An 11,152-nucleotide genomic window follows, 5' to 3' on the forward strand; every position below is an offset into this window, starting at 1 on the left:
TGTGCTGTAAGATTGAGAATCGAAAAATGGGACCTCATAAAATTGCAAAGCTTCTGTAAGACAAAAGACATGGTCAATAAGACAAAAAGGCCACCAACAGATTGGGAAAGGATCTTTACCTTTCCTAAATCTGATAGGGGACTAATATCCGATATATATAAAGAACTCAAGAAGGTGGACTCCAGAAGATCAAATAACCCCATTAAAATATGGGGCTCAGAGCTAAACAAAGAATTCTCACCTGAGGAATACTGAATGGCTGAGAAGCACCTGAAAAAATGTTCAGCATCCTTAATCATCAGGGAAATGCAAATCAAAACAACCCTGAGATTCCACCTCACACCAGTCAGAATGGCTAAGATAAAAAATTTAGGTGACAGCAGATGTTGACGAGGATGTGGAGAAAGATGAACACTCCTCCATTGTTGGTGGGATTGCAAGCTTGTACAACCTCTCTGGAAATCAGTCTGGTGGTCCCTCAAAAAATTGGACATAGTCCTACCGGAGGATCCAGCAATACCTCTCCTGGGCATATATCCAGAAGATGCCCCAACTGGTAAAAAGGACACATGCTCCACTATGTTCATAGCAGCCTTATTTATAATAGCCAGAAGCTGGAAAGAACCCAGATGCCCCTCAACAGAGGAAAAGATACAGAAAATGTGGTATATTTACACAATGGAATACTACTCAGCTATTAAAAAGAATGAATTTATGAAATTCCTAGCCAAATGGTTGGACCTGGAGGGCATCATCCTGAGTGAGGTAACTCAATCACAAAAGAACTCACATGATATGTACTCACTGATAAGTGGATATTAGCCCAGATACTTAGAATACCCAAGATATAAGATACAATTTGCGAAACACATGAAGCTCCGGAAGAACAAAGACCAATGTGTGGATACTTTGCCCCTTCTTGTAATTGGGAGCAAGGCACCCATGGAAGGAGCTACAGAGACAGAGTTTGGAGCTGAGACAAAAGGATGGACCATCTAGAGACTGCGTACCCGGAGATCCATCCCATAATCAGCCTCCAAACGCTGACACCATTGCATACACTAGCAAGATTTTGCTGAAAGGACCCTGATATAGCTGTGTCTTGTGAGACTATGCTGGGGCCTAGCAAACACAGAAGTGGATGCTCACAGTCAGCTATTGGATGGGTCACAGGGCCCCCAATGGAGTAGCTGGAGGAAGTCCCCAGGGAGCTGGGGGGGGATCTGCAACCCTATAGGTGGAACAACAATAGGAACTACCCAGTACCCCCCCCCCCCAGCTCGTGTCTCTAGCTGCATATGTATCAGAAGATGGCCTGGCCAGCCATCAGTGGAAAGAGAGGCCCATTGGTTGTGCAGACCTTATATGCCTCAGTACAGGAGAACGCCAGGGCCAAGAGGTGAGAGTGGGTGGTTGGGGGAGTGGGTGTGAGAGGATGTGGGGGACTTTTGGAATAGCATTGGAAATGTAAATGAAATAAATACCTAGTAATAATAATTTTAAAAGTATAATGTTTAAGTCTATAGAGAAAAAAAATTCCAGGAAGTCTAAAAAAAAAAAAAAAAAACTGTTCTGTAGACCAGTCTAGTCTAGAAAGAGTAGGTTTCCATCTTCATGGAATAATGAAACTAAAAGGAAACATATAGAAATAAATTAAATATATTTTGATAATTTGAAATTGAAGGAAAAAAATCTATGTAAATGTCTTTAATCAAATAAGAATAGGCTGTAAGTATCTGAAGAACAAATGTTAAAAGGTCTTTTACAAATACTTTGAGATCCACTGTAGTGCTTCAGGCAAAGGGTGATGGGTGTTTAACCAAAAGGTCCCAAGAGACAATTGTGTTACTGCCCTGGGATCATAAAGAATGCTGAGAGAGATCTGGGCAGTGATAATAAGGAGATAGATTTACCCATGGATTCCTGTCTCCAGTTGCCCACACTAGATCTGAAGTTACTACACCCTGGAAACTGACAAAAAAATAAGTGTATTTACTTTTTAAGAATAATAGTATACATGGCATTCTGTTGAGTTCCGAGATTGGAAAGAAGAAATCTTGGATTTAAATTCTGAATTAACCACTGTATGAAGTTAGAAACCTTATTCTCTATGTGTAGGCTATGTCATTTTCAAAGTGAAGACACAGCCTCTACCATCTAAGGTTGACAAACACAGTCATAGCACATGTGTCTTTCTGTGAAGTAAACACGTCATAGCATGCATGGTCCCACAACTGTCCAGTTCTGAAGCAAACAGCGTAGACAAACCCCAGCACGGTACACCACTTCATTGTTTTTCTCATAGTGACTGGTAGAAATAGGGACCAACCAGCCCAACAAAAAACATTACACATGTAGGAAGCACCCCTCACGCGCTGCAGGCGAGTTTGGTATCGATTCAATTCATGGAAGCAGAAAGAGGAAACCATCACCCTGCTTTTTGAGCAGTCTACGCCATATGCAGAGAATACCAAAAGTGAGTCCAGAACTAAACACCAGGATGAAGAGACTGGGGGAGTCTATCTTCCATGGTACCCGCTTAAAGGGATGATACCTCCATGCCTCTAACCCTAATTCCTTCATCCTTCCTCAGCATCTTCCTTTCCATCACCCTGACTTCCTCTGGGCCATATCTCCAAGGCTCAGCTACTATAGATGTGGATCTGATCATTTTTCATTCTTTCTTTCTTTCTTTCTTTCTTTCTTTCTTTCTTTCTTTCTTTCTTTCTCTCTCTCTCTCTCTCTCTCTCTCTCTCTCTCTCTCTCTTTCTTTCTTTCTTTTCTTTTTTTGTTTTTTAAAGATTAAGTTTTATGTATATGAGTACATGGTAGCTGTCTTCAGACACACCAGAAGAGGGCATCCGATCCCATTACAGATGGTTGTGAGCTACCATGTGGTTGCTGGGAATTGAGGTCAGGACCTCTAGAAGAGCAGTCAGTGCCCTTAACCACTGAGCCATCTTTCCAGTCTGGGTGTGATCATTTTCAATGTTCCCTTTTTTCCCCCCTCTCCATTACTGCTTTCAACATTTAAATCTTTATTGTTTATTATATTAAAGTACACAGAAAAAAAAAAGCCTGAGTGTACTAGGTACTATAACATCTCTATTTTTAGCTTCTTATCTGCTTTTAATGTTTCTACAATCATTGGTGTTATGCCTAGTTTGTGAATAGAGAAAAAAATCAAAAATGAGAGAAAAAACTTATAGTGCTGAAGAAAGATGAGTCTTTAACTTAAAATGACACATTAAGAAAAAGGAATGAGAATGGAATAAGGGAATACACACACACACACACACACACAAGATCAAAGTGGCATGCAACATTTTAGTCTGTTTTTGCTAAAAATGAAGATGTAAGATCTACTGTGTATGAGAAATGTCTTTTGAAGTACGGAAGAGTTGGGGATCTCTTGTCTAAACGTCTGGAAGCCGAAGGCTTTCTACTTTCCAGGTTGTCAGATTTAGCAACACTTGTATAGATTTTATGGCATCCTTAATCAGAAAACCAGAAATCCAAAATGCATCTGAAATTTTTTGTTCATCATATAAATACTTCAAAATTTTCCTATTTTCAGCCAGGCATCGTGGCACATATCTATAATCCCAGGAGGTAAGAGACCGAGGCTGGGAAGACCATAAGTTAGAGACCAACCTAGGCTATATAGTGATATTCTGATTCAGAGAAAGACGTTTCAGATTTTGGATTTACAAATTAGAAAATGTTCTGCCCATAATCTCATTATTATGATATTTTAGTTTATTGTTTCAGGGATATTTAAGGTACTAATATCTTTTGTAAAAAAATGTTTATCTGAAATTGTAAAATCTTTCATATCATGAACTTTGGATTTTGATATTTCTACTGAATTTAATCAAATTTACTTTCCTTGCATTGCTCTTAAACAGCTTTCCTCCTGAGAGTTGGGTGTATCCTGTCTCTGACTCATTCCACCCAATCCCTCTCTAACTCTCATTTTGTCTATCCCTCAATTAGACTTCATGTTTGGGATTAAAGGTGTGCACAAAAGGGTTCCAGCCAGCCAGAAGGATTAAAGGTGTGTACTAAGGGCGTGTCTGCATTCCGTCCAGATCACAGAGACCTAGAAGGTCTTCAGATGAGATCAGAATAGCCGTGTTGATAGATTAAAAATCCTCTACAGATGCTCATTACAGAAAATATATTTTATGATATACTTTGGATCAAAGATAGACAGTCCTTATGCCAAAAGAACAGTGTTAGTTTGGCAACTGATTGTTGATTCAAATCAGAAGTGGAGTCATTATACTTTCAGGTCATCAAGAATGAATAAGGGTGGCCGGGCAGTGGTGGTGCACGCCTGTAATCCCAGCACTTGGGAGGCAGAGGCAGGTGGATTTCTGAGTTCAAGACCAGCCTGGTCTACAGAGTGAGTTCCAGGACAGCCAGGACAGCACAGAGAAACCCTGTCTCAAAAACAAAAAACAACAAAACAAAAAACAAAACAAAACAAAAAGAATGAATAAGGTAACTTCTTTTTCTGTAGAACATGATTTTAATATTTTCAACTGTTGATATTCAACAAGCAGAATAGTTATTTTAAGATATACTTTGTTGTTATGTCTCCCTTTTCATTTCTGATTTTATTAATTTGGATACTGTCTCTGTGCCCTCTGGTTAGTCTGGCTAAGGGTTTATCTATCTTGCTGATTTTCTCAAAGAACCAGCTCCTGGATTTGTTGATTCTTTGTATAGTTCTTTTTGTTTCTATTTGGTTTGATTCTTTCCTGTTGTCTGCTTCTCTTGGATTTATTTGCTTCTCTTTGTTCTAGAACTTTCAGGTGTGCTGTCAAGCTGCTAGTGTAAGCTCTCTTCAGTTTCTTTTTGGAGGCACTCAGAGCTGTGAGTTTTCCTCCTATCACTGCTTTCACTGTGTCCTCAAGGAACTTACACGGGTTACTACTCCCAAGAGGTAAGTACAGCATTCAGGAAACATTGGCTTTGCAGCAGGGAGTTAACAGGAGCACAGCATAAATCAGGGCTGGAACAGTGAGTGGTCACAGGAAGGAAGCGGCAGGCTAAAAAGCACCCTCTGTAAGCATCCCAGAAGAGGTCTGATTTAATTTTGTTCATTTATTTATTTAGCTAGGAGCTTGGGTGGAACTTTCCTCCAACAGGGCCTATTGGCCTACTTCTAAGTGCTGAGAGAAAGGGTACCAGCCCACTTGGAAGAGCCCCAGTTGGGAACTCATCAGGAAAGCTGTATTAATACCATAATACTCTGTAGAACAGTCCAAGGAACTCTGTGATCTTTTGGAGGTGGCAATGGTAGCCAACCAAAAGAGACTAAAATCCAAATCCTTTAATTTTTCTTCCTAATCAAGTAGCACAATTTCCTTTTGGGAGATCGTTTTTCATAGATGTGGCATTTTTCTAAAATCCCATTTTCTCTCTATTAGAGAGAATCGTGTGAAATATTGTAAATATTTTCTAGAGCCTGTGGAATTTCAGATGTCATCGGGAAAGGTGCAGATAAAGTCACCTTGTTCTTGTCATGGAAATGACCACCTTGTTCTAACTCGTGACCTTTACATTGTTTTCTCTTGGGAAAAAAAATGCATAGAGGACGGTCATCTCTGCTCAGGACAGCAAGAACAAGTCATTTGCCTTTGAACCTTTTTCCATATTAGGATCATCTAAGGCACCTCAGGGAAACAGGCTAATCCAAAGTGGTAATGGGTGGTTTGGGAGAAAGGACTCATTGTCTTCCACGGTTTTCCAGAGACAGGCTAAGTGTCAAAGTCCATAGCTGGCTTGCTAAAGCCAAGGGCAGACTTTACACAGACCAAGTGTGTGAGAGGAAACCATAAAAACAAACCCCATTAGACAAGCTTCTCTGGATGCCAATGTGACCTTAGAAAAACAGTCGTCACCTGAGTGTCTCCGTCTTTTATCTGCAACAAGCTAATAATCCTCATGAAGATGTGTGTGCCTCAACTCTCAGGTTCGAAGTGTGTATATTATATAGTGTTGAGATCATTGTTGAAGCAAAAGTCAGTATAGTATGATGAAGTACCATTTATAACCTTTAATTAAGCTAAAAAGAGACTTGTAGAGAAAGTCTGAGAGAATAAGACCCAACTATGAAAAGGAGGCTGTGTGTTGGCTGCTCGGCTCTCTGCTACTGCCCTGCTGGGTGTGGTTGTGGACACCTGTAAAAGCAGAGCTCGGGAAGTGGGGACAATGGGTTTCAGTTGATGAATGATTAGCTCTGTTGATTTGTGCCATCAAATGATAATTGATAATGCAGTACTTCGAGGCAACAGCATTTAGGGGAAAGCACATATTTGTTGCAAATCTGGGAGCAGAAGAGAGGGAGAAAGGAGGCCATGGCCTCAATAACCTGATTCAAAGGCCTTTTAATATTTATTCAAACTCAGTATTTCTCTCACTCCATTTGCGAACTCACCAATTGACAAATAGACATGGCAGGGGGATTCTGACAAATGAATAGTTTATGTTGTTCCCCAGATGGGGCATGCTACTTCCAAATTGCTCTTGTGAAGGTTTGGGGGTGATCTAGAACCAAGTACACTAGAGGATAAAAAAAAGAGGATTGTGCTTCCACACCAAAAATTCAGTAACACACCAGTGGTCTCCTAGGTCCTTTTTCAAATCAGATAGTCAACCAATTGACACCAAGTGACATTTTTTGAGTGTGTATTTTAAATCCAGATACTACAGTGAGTTATGTTCAAACAAGATAAAAAGACAGATGTTTGCCTACAATGAGACTTATGTCATAGGCAAATATGATGATTCCTGTTTCTATCCTGTCCTCTTCAGACAAATTTTACCAATGCAGCCCTGGCTCCAGTGATCCTCTTTCCATGGGCTAGTTCTTTCTTACCACCACACACTAGAACAATGAAGCTTGGCATGGTGGGCATTGGATTTGAGGACTCAGGAAGGTAAGACAAGAGGGCTACACATATGAAGCTAGCATAAGTTGCACAGCAAAACCCTACTAAGAAAGGAAGAGGAAACAGAGAATAAGAAAGCGAACAAAGTGGGGAGGAAGGAGGAGAGGAAGGGGAAGGAGGAAGAAGAGCCAGTTTCTCATAAGACTGTGTAGCCTAATGGTTAAAGCTTGAGGATCTGATGTTAGACCAAGTCTATGCCTACCACTTGTTCACTATGAATTGCGGGCAAGCATTTTAATCTACCTGTGGCTCTGTCTCCTCGATAATAAAAGCAAGGCTCTGTGGGGTAGAAATTCTCAGAAGGTTTCCTTCTGAGAAGATGCCACGAGTTGAATACTCAGAACACTTGCTAACTGTTAAATTATCAAAAATAATAGCTAGATGTGTAAAATAGCCATCTGTGGATAACAGACTGTTCCCAAACTAGTAGGAGATGAATGAATATATGACCATCTAAGGGTAAAAGACCCTGAAAATCATTCCACAAATTTTTAACACAGGGTCATAATGGCTCAGCATCTTGCCTGAGGTCAGGCAGGTGGTCAGCTGCCACACCAGTACCCAGCTCTCTGCCACAATGTCATTGAGAGAATGCACAAGAACTCAAATGTGACCCTTTACTTACATATATGTCATAGGGATAGATGATTTTTACTAACAGAGTGTTAAAGGTCTTCCTGCATATGTCAGGTCTATTACGAGAACAAGACAAGGTTCTAAACAATCACACCCCTGTAAAAGATTTCAAAGTGGCCTTTGTTAATGAAAAATAATGGCCCAGGGTACCAGGCCACTAGATCAGAGCTAGAAGACATCACTGCAGATGTTCACATTGCCAGGTCCTGCTGAGCATCTAGCCTAGCCCACCCGGGCTGCAGGAGGAGAGCGTGTTGGACAAGCTGTGGAGACCCCAGAAATGAATCATTTCCCAAAGCCACTACTTGGCACTGGTGTCAGGTCAACTTACCATGCCCATATCAATCTGCTTCACAATCTCTCCTTCACTGGCAACCCCACCCCTCTCAGGGTGCTTGCACTTTCAGCAGAAAGCTTACCTCCATCACACACACACACACACACACACACACACACACACACACACACACTTCTCATAGATGTTCTCAATGCTCCAAGGATAGCTCCACACTTTCCAGCACTTGAACCTTTGCCATATTTTGCCTTGCTCCTAGATGCTGTCTCAGCCCTACGACCCCTTCCCACCACCACCCCTAAAACAAACTAGCAACCCTCCCTCCCAGTACAGGGGAACGCCAGGGCCAAGAAATGGGAGTGGGTGGGTAGGGGAGCAAGGTGGTGTGGGGGAGGGTATAAGGAAGTTTCAGGATAGCATTTGAAATGTAAATAAAGAAAATATCTAATAAAACAGAGTACATAAACTGAAAAAAAAAAAAAGAAAAGAAAGAAATGGCACTGTTTCCATGAAACCAGCCTACATTCAGATGGCCTTTTCTATCGTATACACTCCAGAACCTTCTACATCTAAGGCCCCAACCAGTTCTTCTTTGCTATCCATTCATGAAGCCTTTTCTTTGACAACCTTGCATCATGCCTTGGCTAGCAAGTTTGCGGAACTGAATAAATCCTGGTTTCTAGGAGGGAAGTCGGAATGCTATTGAAGAAATGCACAGAAGCCGGGGAGGAAGGCAATAAGGAATGAATGCCAGGCTAGCCTAATAACTGGCATGCTTTAACTCAACACTCTAGACCTCATCAGTATGTATGATTGCTTATTATTAACACATTATAAAGGAGAAAATTGGGGAACAGCGCTTTACCCAAGATCTACTGTGAAACTGTGAATGGGTCAAGACGAGCTAACTCTCATTGCCTCTTTGCAATAATACCCTTCTAACCCAGCATTTCTAAATCCTCTGAAACTGTTCTACCTTTGTGGACAAAAACATGCTCTAAAAGTAATCATTTCTGCTCTAAATTCCCAAATGGTGCTTTAAGAGCCAGAAGCTAAAGATCTACTTGAGTCAAATCTTCCCCAAACAGTAACCAGCATGCAACAGAACTCTGAACTTCGGAACATTACTCAGGCAGAGGGAACCATAGATGTTTCAGAAGGAATGGGCCTTGAGCCACCAGCAGGTCAGCATTTTCCACCACCTCATTGCTAAATCATGACGTATAAAGTAGAACTATCTGTAAGCGCGCACGTATAATAAACACCGTGGATATTATTTTTGATGGAACAACAGGTTAAGTATGTAATTATAGGATTGCAGACACACAGAGAGGTCTATCACTTATTTAATTATTTTGTTAGTAACCTAAGAGGAATTTAGATCTCCCTCTTTGAGATATGATATTGGCACTTTCAACTACAAACTTAAGTGAAGGATCCAGTAAGTCCTTTATAAGATTCAAGTTTTAAATAATTTGTCAAACGTTGTGTTAATTCTAAATACACCAGAGAGTTTTCTCAGTCATCCATCAAAATAGTGGAGGACAGGAGGGGGAGGAGGAAGAAGAAGAGCAAGAGAATGAAGAAGAGTTAGAAGAAGGAAGAGAAGGAGAAGAAGAGGAAGAAGAGAAGGAGGAGGAAGAAGGAGAAGGAGAAGGGAGGAAAAGAAAGGAGAAGAAGTCGAGAAGAATAACTTTAGGATGAAGAAAGGTTTACAACAAAACACCAGTCAAAATTTTGTTCCCAAGAAATCTTATATGAGCACCAACTCTCCAACCCTCATCAATTTTAAAATGCAAACCAAACATTTCCCCAAAAACAGAAAAGAAAGAAGCCCGATATCCTTACAGTCTTTCCCAGCATGAGATGTTTTTCTCCCCTTAACAAACAGAAGTCTGGCAAGAAGAGCAAAGGCACAGGCTAGAGAGCTCAGCAGGACAAGGAGGAAGATGTCCCCAAGTCTCCACAACTTACCCAACTTGTCCTGTTTGCGCACACCTTACTCTCCCCACTTTGTCAGTTAGGATCAGAAGGCAGCTGAGCTTTGGTTGCTGTTTCTGTTCTTTTGATCTCAAAGCCCCATGAAAACTAAACTGTGTTGAATGTGATGTGGCCTCGCCTCACATGGGGGGTGGGGGGGAGGGAGAGAAAAAGATTCAAGCGTGGGTTGCTTATTGCTTCTTGGGGAAAAAAAAATTAAGTAGTAAGTGGCTAGCAGGAGGCTACGTGGGGGACGTGCCTTGCGGGTGGCAGGCCTGGAAGAGGCCCACAAACTTTCTCAGCACAGCTGTCCAGATGTGCTTCATCTGGTTTCCCCGGCGGGGCACTGACTGGGGTTGCAGTTGGAGGCAAAGCCTCCTCTCTGATTGCCGATTGGTGGAGCAGCCCGCCACTCCTGCGGGCTCAATCTGCCTCCACCCACTGGGCCACTCGCATCCTAGAAAGGAACTTAGCTGGGCGCGCTGTGCAGTCGCTGATGTGGCACTGCGTGGCAGTGGGGTCTGGGGTGGGGTAGTTGGAAGGGTCGCTAGAACTCAGAGCTTGCCCCTGCCCTTGGTCCGTGAGGGCAGGCCTTCTAAGGGACTAGTTTGTTTAAGCAGGGGGGTCGTTATCGTTTGGGACAAGAATCAGGATGAGTAGCTTAAGGGGGCAGGCATTTCCAAATAGAAGGGGTTGGAGAAGTACCGTACCCACGCCTTCAAATGGGCGGTCCAGTCCCGCCTCAAAGATTTTCTATCCACACCTTCTCTGGCAAAAGAAAAGTGGGTGTCCGAGAGCGCTATTTTGGGATAAAGGTTCAGGAATAATGAACCTTTTAGTAAGACGTGAGCTATTCAGAAATGTGGTCGTTTCTGTGAAGAAGCCCTGGGTGAGTGCAAAAAAAAAAAAAAAAAAAAAAAAAAGCTTAAAAGAAAAGGGCGGTGGGGAGGAAATGCTTGAGGATCTTTTACAGCTGAAAGGAGTAATGGTTGGGAAGACATCGCGAACTCTCATTTTGATGTCTGAGGACTGTAGAATTGCACCAAACATGTTTGATTGTGTATGAAGTCATTCGTGTCCTGTGGTGAGCTTTCAGAATCATCTGTGCTCAGTGGTGCACATTCTGTCATGGGAAGCTGCTTCACAATGGGCTGGTCATCAAGGAAGGATTAGCTAGCTTTTCATACATTACCGTCAACAGACATCATGTTTGTTGACTACTAGGACAGGCTCCTCACAAAAGAAAAAAAGATTGCTTCCGTTTGCAGGAATGTAGATT

The 11,152-nt window shown here is 41.9% G+C and overlaps 1 protein-coding gene across 2 annotated transcripts in view; it reads right to left on the bottom strand.

Annotated features, from left to right (window-relative positions):
• The window catches only part of Tmem45a (transmembrane protein 45a), an 81,273-nt gene extending 70,785 nt beyond the window's left edge, over positions 1-10,488 (bottom strand). The window contains exon 1 of one of the 2 annotated variants that reach the window (NM_019631.3): positions 9,868-10,218. The gene's annotated coding sequence lies outside the window, so the exon portion shown is untranslated. Of the gene's footprint in view, positions 1-9,867 lie in introns of both variants that reach the window. The other variant, XM_006522395.4, reaches the window with a different exon arrangement.
• Positions 10,489-11,152: the final 664 nt, after the last annotated feature.

This window comes from Mus musculus, chromosome 16 (assembly GCF_000001635.26).
Source record: "Mus musculus strain C57BL/6J chromosome 16, GRCm38.p6 C57BL/6J".
In the NCBI taxonomy this organism is placed as follows: Eukaryota; Metazoa; Chordata; class Mammalia; order Rodentia; family Muridae; genus Mus; species Mus musculus.